Below are 6,024 nucleotides of genomic sequence, written 5' to 3' on the forward strand. Positions count from 1 at the left end.
AGTAGTTCAATGATTTTTTTATTTACTTTAGTGATATAGGCATAGCCATACTTTGCAACCCTCCCGATTTTCGCGGGAGACTCCCGATTTCATTGCCCTCTCCCGGTTTCCTCCCGGGGTCATATTTCTCCCGATTTCTGACAAAATCAGATTTACACACGACTGTTTCCACTCGGACTTTAATACAGCTACACCATTGTTTGGTTTCCATGGTAACACGTCTCTTTAGTAGCGCGCGCAACTCAAAGTCTGAGAGGGTGAGGCAGATATTCACAGAAAACAGAACAAGAATCGACAACTACTCTACTCTCTGCTCACTCCTTTCCTGTAAAATACAGGTCCAGCCCACACATATGCTCCATCAAGGATGGTGCTACAGGCCGCAAGGCAGTGCACTTACAATTACAAAAAGCATGTTAATGTTAATCTAACAGCTCCGTCGATCCAAAACGAGCTGGACTGGAGAAACTGCATTGGTGTCTGTACTGACGGAGCCGCCTCAATGACGGGCCGATTTAAAGGGCTCATGGCACGTATTTGGGATAAAATCCAGAAGTGCAGTGGAATCACTGTGTCATACACAGGGAAGCACTGGCTGCCAAAAAGCTGAGTCCTGTGTTGTATGATGTTTTGAACAACAGCATCAAAGTGATTAACTTCATAAAGTCAAGGCCACTCAATGCGCGTCTGTTTCACCGCCTTTGCGAGGACATGGGAGCTGAACACACCCAACTACTGCTACACACAGAAGTGCTGGCTCTCTCGAGGAAGGATACTGAGCAGGCTGTTGGAGCTACGATCGGAGGTGCACACCTTTCTGTCAGAGCAAGGATCTCCCTATGCCACACTGTTTGAGGACACAGATTGGCTTGCAAAGCTTTGCTATCTGGCAGACATATTCAGCAAGTTGAATGAGCTGAATGTGTGCATGCAGGGCAAAAACACCAACATTCAGAACCTGTATGACAAGGTGGGTGGTTTCGTAAAGTAAGCAGAGTTGTGGAAACGGGCATGTGCACAGGGGGATCTCACCTGCTTTCCTCAGGTAGATGATTTCCTCTCCAGTGAGGATGGACAGAGAGCTCCAGTCAAATCCATTACATAGGAACACTTGGCCAACCTGATAGTTAGTTTCAAGTCGTACTTTCCTGACATGGAGCAGAAACCTGTACAGCTTGATTGGGTAAGAAACCCATTTCTTTTTTCAGAAGCAAAATGTAATAATTAAACAGCTTACACAGCTCATGTTTAGAGAAACCTTAAAGAAACGCATCAGTAAAGTGGAACTCCTGTATGAAAGCAATGTAAAGATTTGTATTGGAAAAATTGCCGAATTATGGGGGTTTCAGCAGCCAACACTAGCAGTTAAAAATAAGCAGCGAGAGATATTACCGCTATCGCCTCTGTAAACACGGCTCCAGCAGCACCCGCGGGTGTGTGTGTAAATACCTCCTCGTGTTTGTGGGGCTGGAGAAGTGCAGCTGAGAGGGAGAAAGTCACAGCTTTTTGTCTATAGCTTTAACTCACACCCAGGGGTGAAAGTGGTTTGAATTTCTTGCAGGTACTATAATGCTACCCCGACCTTCATTGGTTCATATTGTTCTCCTCCCGCCCCCAGCTTCATGCATCCCTGAACACAAACTTCAAATTTGTAATGTCTTTATGGGGTAGAAATTAGAAACACTTGACAATATGTATAGTCAATTATTTATTTTCAATTGTGCATACAACTTGTGTCAAAACTTAACAGACCATTAGCAAGGCATGTTGAGGGAGGTAAACTACACACTTTTCCACATTTTCCACAGAGGGCTGAAGTAGCTCTCCTCTTCTGTGTACCGGCGAGCCATGCAGCTTGTTGAGTGGGCTGCTCTTCTTCCTTTGCCCAGCCAGGTCTTCACATAAGGCAGTGGATCCCACTGTCTGCATGGTGGTCCCACAGAGCTGATGAAGAGGAGATTTGCTGCATTTGTTGTTGTAAGTTTGCTCCTATACTCAGTTATGATGTTATTCATTGTGCTGAACCCCCGTTCACAGTCAGCATTGCTTGGAGACAGTGCCACTGCCATGAGCAACTTCTTCATTTTGTTGGGAATGTTTCTTCCTCCACTGGCCTTGTATTCTGTGAATCCAAGATGGGCCTATTGTTGGTTCACATGTAGGACATCACACAAAGCCCTCACCTCATTATCTCCAAATCGAGGATTGTCATGGTCCCAGTTGTCAGGGTTGAGGACTGCCATTTGATTGATAAGGCTGTTATAAGCCTCTTTTCGGTTGGCTGCAACACTGGCCTGTGCTCTGTTTGCTGTGGTTGTGAAGAGTCTTTCTTTCATATTGTCTGCCACTGCTTGGATGAACTGAGCAGAGTCAATGATGGGAGACCTGCCAACTCTTAAATCCTCTCCCTTGAATTCCATCACTTCCTCTGCCTGACTGGCATCAACTGCATGTTGTCCTGGGTAGCAATTGAAACTTTCTATGCGTTTGACATACGTCGTCATGATGTCATGGGCCTTTGGGAGTGTGGTCTTCCTGTTCTGAAGAATTTCTGACAAGTTCTTAAGTTCAGTCAGAACATCTGCCATCAGTGCAAGACTTTTCAGGAAGTTGATGCAGCACAACTTAGAAAGCAGACCTTTGAATTTGGCCCTCTCTCTGCTGTCCCTTGTATCATCCTCTGATGCCTCACGGAAATGTTGTGCCAAGACTGGATAAGACTACCAAACTGCAGAGACTGCCCTCCATGAAGAAGCTACCCAGCGAACACTGAACACTTTTCCAATCCTCCTGAGGGCGATGTCCAGGTTGTGAGCAAATTCACTCAGCTGCCGCATGTTTTTTGGTGACTGGCTATATAATGAATATAGGCTGTCCATGAATGCCTGGAAGTCCTTTGTTCCCCCTGTCACATCCAGTGCCTGGTCAACAGCAAGCTCCAGTCTGTGATTAAGGCAGTGCCATAGTATGATGCCTGGGAAGTCATCCTGGAGCAACTTCCCAACACCTGACTTCACTCCCAGCATGACACTGGCCCCATCACTGCAAAATCCAATGAGGATTTCTCTCAGCAACTCAACAGTAAAGCCATTTTTAAGCAAGCAACCCATAATCTGTTCCTTGATATGAGGAGCAGACATACTATCCAGCTCAACCAGGTACAACGGAAAGGCAATGGGCTCCATGTCTCCATCAACACTAGCCTTCAGGAACACAATTAGTGTTGATTTGTGCCCAACACTGGTTGACTCATCAGCCAATACTGTGATTTTGCTTTTGGTCTCTATTATCTTTTTTAGAAGTTCCTTTTTCATCTGTGATGACACATGCTCAATTATGTCAACAGACAGTTTTGCTATGCAAAACACGCCCCAAATCAGCAGAATTTGCATGCTGCAGGTCAATCAGAATCTCAAAGTCTGTGAAAGGCTTGTTGTTCTTGGCCACATAATAGGTTGTCATGAATACCTTGGCAGTAGACTCAAACACAGACTCCTGACTACTCGCGTTCATGTTCAGAAGAATATCTTTATTTGCTGTCTGAATAATCTTGACTGCTTCATTATGTGCTGCAGAGTTCTTGTGTTCACGGATTTTTTTGCGCAGTGATGAAAGCTGGACATCCCTTGATGGACCAGCTGGGATTATCTTTCCATCAGCCTACTGAATAGCAATATTAACACCACGGGAGGCCATGACACCCAGATCCTTCACATCATGGCATGGGGTACAGCCTAGCCTTCCATTGTGAGCATACATCCATTCATTTTTCTGTTTGAACTGTTCATATTGTTCTTCTTTCCATATAGAAGGGTATGCAGTAGGGCTAGCATCACCTATGGTGGCTTCTGAGGGACCTGCTGCCACTTCTTCTGGCTGAGTCTCCTCTTCCTCCCTCTGGGCCTCAACTGTTATAAATTAGAATAAAGATGTATAACTAAATTCAGCAGACAGTCAAAAATGTACAAGTCTCTGTCTTTCTTTGAATTTTCAGAATATTGGTTACATAAATTAAAATACTAATAAAATAAAATGTATGCCACAATGTGCAGATTAAAATAGAAGATATCAAAGCAAAATATTTAATGTTAAAATAGTATGCTGTGTACATGTTGTGTTCTGAGTAAAATAGCCATTGACTATATAGAGCAGGGGTGCCCAACCTTTTTTTAACCAAGACGGCGGCGATCGTTGACGGGGGGGGGGTTATTAACTATAGTTATTTGACCACAATATTTGAACACAATTACAGTTTATTTTATTTTCAACTATATTCTTCTTCTTCTTCTTCATATTACTACTACTACTATTATTATTATTATTATTATTGTTATTGTATATGTAATATTTTTCACTCCCTTCTCTTTTTCAAGTGAGGGTGCTTAACATTCAACTGGGACCCTTATGCACCCCCGTAGAACCGGGCCTGGAGGTGGCCAAACTACGGCCCGCGGGCCACATGCGCCCCGTTGATGTGTTTAATGTGGCCCGTCCAATATTGGTATAAATGAGCCAGGGTTCCCGCGCTGATCTTAAAAAGCCTTAAAGTCTAAAATACAACGATCCAATTTTTATTTATGTTATCCCCCACTGTCCACACGCCGCGCGCGCCGCGAAAAGTCCCTTCCTCCCTGGTCGTCGCAGCTGCGCGTGGACGTCACCCCGCGCGCGGGAGAATGAGATTAAAACAACCCTCAGCCCGACATGAATCAAGACGGAACCAAACAATGCCCCCCGGCCCGGCTGTCACATTGATACATCATTGTGGCCCCTGAACCAAAAAGTTTGGCCACCCCTGTTGTCGGACATTAACTGAATATTGTTGTTCTACTTTTAGACATCTCGAGATCGACTGGTTGGGCACCCCATATAGAGATACAGTTTGCTAGTTAGCTAACTTATTATATTCATCATGGCCATGTTCATGTCCATTCTCTGGGCTAAATAAGCATCATCACCTGTGTCATCTGTGGGCGTTGTTTTTCAAATTTTAAGCACATTCTGAGTTTCTTCATCTCTCTCCTTTCTCTTAAACATCTAAAGAGTCGTCGTTTGCATTTTTGCTTTAATTACCACGTAGCCTAATTTTCTAGCTGTCATTCAGTCACTCCATTCTTTTCTCCTCCCGCTATTCTGATCAAGTGGGAAAAAGCTAATATGTGACCCGCTCTATCGAAATCAGTCGGAAGTCGCAACGGCTCATTTCAAAATAAACGTGTATTTGCGTAAAAAAAATTGTTTTTCGGGGTTCGGGTGTTTTGTTTAATAAACAAAGTCTTGGCTTTCAGAATATGAAACTTGTTTCGGCAAATTCAGATGATAAATACAACTTAGAAGCTTGTAACGGCATAATTACAAGCGAAGAACGGAGTAACTTGAGGTCACAGCAGGCATAACAGCAGCCGGTGTTTCTCGTTAGTGTTTTCCCCGGGACACAAACACAATATACACACACACACACACACACACACACACACACACACACACACACACACACACACACACACACACACACACACACACACACACACACACACACACACACACACACACACACACACACACACACACACACACACACACACACACACACACACACACACACACACGCGACCAGACCAGTAATCCAAACCAAAATATCTGCCCTTCGTAGTATAAATTCCACGGGTGGAGCTATCAATTCTTCCCGGTCCTCCGGACCGCCTGGAAATCTCTTACCGGTACTAAGGACCGGGTAGGACCGGCACACTTTCAACACTGCTCACACCACCGCCGTCTCTATTAAAAACGAGATGGTCTGAATAAAGCACTCCCGTTGTTTGTGACCGTCTTCTAGGTGCTGGTAAGACAGGGGCAGCGCAAGGTGCGTGCATCACCTGATGCGCCACAGTTCCCTACATTGCTGGAGGAACTCACAGTTCCCTACATTGCTGGAGGAACTGGTGCCGGTCCGGGGTGCAAACATAAAATAGGGTAATTAATCACGGGTGGGCAGTGGCAAGCAAGTGTAGAACAAAACTGTCT

Source organism: Notothenia rossii (genome assembly GCF_949606895.1).
Source record: "Notothenia rossii genome assembly, chromosome: 6".
Classification (NCBI taxonomy): Eukaryota; Metazoa; Chordata; class Actinopteri; order Perciformes; family Nototheniidae; genus Notothenia; species Notothenia rossii.